Source organism: Sinocyclocheilus rhinocerous, unplaced genomic scaffold (genome assembly GCF_001515625.1).
Source record: "Sinocyclocheilus rhinocerous isolate Xijiao unplaced genomic scaffold, SAMN03320098_v1.1 scaffold2033, whole genome shotgun sequence".
NCBI classification, from domain to species: domain Eukaryota; kingdom Metazoa; phylum Chordata; class Actinopteri; order Cypriniformes; family Cyprinidae; genus Sinocyclocheilus; species Sinocyclocheilus rhinocerous.
Genome location: NW_015635542.1, coordinates 194,756 through 197,941, shown reverse-complemented (window position 1 = coordinate 197,941; position 3,186 = coordinate 194,756).

Genomic DNA, 3,186 nt, shown 5'->3' with positions numbered 1-3,186 from the left:
TGTCTTGCTGTGGAGGTGAATGGTGATGAACAAAAGACTAAAAAGACTAACAAAAGCTACCTGTGCTTCGAATTTACAGCTAATTATCCAAAATACAAAAGGCAAATATAGTTAATTTGTCTTGCTAACGTTCATGACTCAGCTGTCATGTAAGTTAGCTAAAGTTTAGCTAAGGCAATAGGAAGTCTAGTAGGTTACACCATTGTGTGTTCTTTCACTGAATGGTTCAGTTTATTAAAATGCATTTAGAGTGATCAGAAAATTCAAGATATGGGGGCAGAAATGTATATATTTATTTCATATAGTTAATCAGTATCACGCAAATGTAATATTGATTTTATACAGCAATTCAATAAACAAGATTTAATATTAAGACACTTACATTGTTGACACAATATTGACTGTTCTTGCTCTATTTCACCAACAAATATAATTCCAATTTGCGTCTCTGAGCAACATGACGGTGTTTCATTCCTGAATGAATCAACCGTTTAAATGATTCGGTTCAGTCGCAATGACTCACTTATTAACAGTGACTTGCTGCCACCTGCTGGCAGTTTTTATTTCACATTTAAAGTATCTTTTCATTTTTTTTTTAATAATTTCAAATATCAGTATTCAATGTTTTATGTTTAAAATATCAAAACACTATTAATGCATTTGTAACTGCAGGTTAATAAAACATTAATGTCCTGCATTAAACAGTGTGTACATGCATCTAAATGCCCCTTCTAATGCAGCTTCTGTGTATTCTCTGCATTGCAAAGATTAATTTTGTCAATACTGATTTAATTTGCTTGGTAACAGCCCAAATTACTTATTATTCTAATTGACTGATTCAATTTAAGAATTTGACTGAAAAGATGATGCACACTTTTAGAAAAAATGGCTTAAAAAAGGTAAAAATGCCCATAAAAGCTAAAAATCTATTTAAATTTATTGGAAAAGATTACTTTCTATCACTGCTGTGAACTGACCACCACACAGAATATCAAAAACTTTAGGAGTCAGCTGTCCACAGTAGTCCTTAAGATACCAGCACAATAACACACTCAGCAAAATATCATCTAATTATCGTTATCGATAAAATCCCAGAAAATATTGAGATATATTTTTGTCAATATCACACACCCCTAATATATTTAACGTTTTGTTTAGAAAAAAATTTATGAGAAGTGCCCTTTTTTCCACTTGAGCCCCTGCCCCTAAAAATGTCTGTGCACGTCCCTGCTGCTATGTGTAGCTTATTCAGGGCATTACACACACACACACACACAAATATAATCCCTCTTATTTTGTTAAAATTAATATGTATTATTCACTTTCTGCTAAGTGAATGTAAACATATGACCACAATTGTGTATATATATATATATATATATATATATTTGATGCTTATGTTTGGTATAGGCTGCTTGCACAGCACATTTACAGTTCAGATGGGACCTATTATCTTTTTCGCTTTCACACACATATATAACATACTTTCACTCATACTCTTGGGGTCGTACAAAAGAACTGTCATTATTTAGTGCCCTGTTTTTAAACACAGTAAATATCCATCATAAAGCCACATGCAGAGAATTCCTCCCATACTTATCATGTTGATTTTGAAGCATTGGCTAAGATGGCCAGTCATTGTGTGTTTTTATGTGTGTGAGGTCATACAAATCTCATACCTATGAACCTGTCCATATAACCAGTGTTAATGCAGCTTTAGGTGGTCTGACAGTATGGGTAATTTCTGTTCCCATAATCCCTGTATTCCTTTGTAATTTCCCAATGAATGTTGATTTTGTCTTGACAGATGAGAATTTGTGTCTTCAGGCTTTTTTTATGTGTCTGTGTGCATGCTTTTTTTATTCTGAGCTTTTTTCATATTTCATTTCCATTTTAGCCTTGAGTCTTTTGGATGTTTTGTCTTTGAAGTTCTTATTTTTTAATCTTTCTTTTTCCCAAGGACTGAACAGAACATATGACAGCATGTCTCATAATTTAACCCCACCTCACTTTTATCCATTCATTGCACTTGCTGTGATTCTTCTTTGTGTTCTATTGGAATTCTCTGAAAAAAAAGAAAGCAGATCATATAAAATGGCATTACAGAACGTTTTCAGTGACATTATAGGGGTCATGAACTGCCTTTGTTTTTATTTTGTAGTTCTCTGAGGTCCACTTATAATGTTACCAAAATTTTTACATCAAAAACATCATAATTGAGAAGTCTTAAGCTATTTTCTTTCCTGTTTTTAACCCGCCTCATCAGAACACTCTGTTTGAATAGGCATGGCAGATTGTAGACTCTGAAGTAAACATACAATGCTATGATTGGCTAACAGTTGTGTATGTTTGACAGCGTACATTCCTCATAGATGGACGCTGCTGTGATTTAGGTCAAAAGCGCATAACTCAATACATATCAAACGATCAGTAAGAAGAAACAAAGCAGTAGTGACCACGTAATGAAAACAGTTACTCACACTTGTGTGTTGCGACATGAATGTCGGATCCAATATAGCTGGCACTGCATCGTCTTTTAGTTTCAGTCTTTTTGAAAGTCCTGTGTCGAATTGTGAATTGGTTGTAAATGAATCCGTGGTAAAATGAAGTGAACAAAGGATCAAGTTCTTACTGACGTGGTCTGGATCTTCATTAAAAATAAAGTTCATCCACTCTTTCCCAGTGGTGGAAAGAGTACTGAAAAAATATACTCAAGTAAAAGTACCATTACCTTCCAAAAAATGAAGTGTGAGTAGAGTAAAAGTACTTGTCCAAAAAACTACTTGAGTAAGAGTAAAAGAGTAGCCTATTTAAAAGTACTCATGAGTATTGAGTAGTGAGTACTGAGCTGTGGATTCTACCCCCTCATAATAAACGCTGTACACCGCAATTGATAAATTTTAAAAACGTTGTACATTCTGTAATTCACATTATCTTATTTGTCATAAAGAATGAAGAGTATCTATGAGCCGCGGCGGTCTCGGTGAATCAGCAGCATCCACAACTGAACGGAACAAAAAATGTTGAACTTGAAAATTGTTTATGCACGAGTGCACTTCCTAAATGAAGGCGGATTGTATAAAATGGATAAAAAAAAACGTTCATTAACGAACTGCAGTTTTATTACATCACGCGCTGGCACAGATGCAGTATATTAACGCCACGGGTCATCAATAAGGTGCAGAT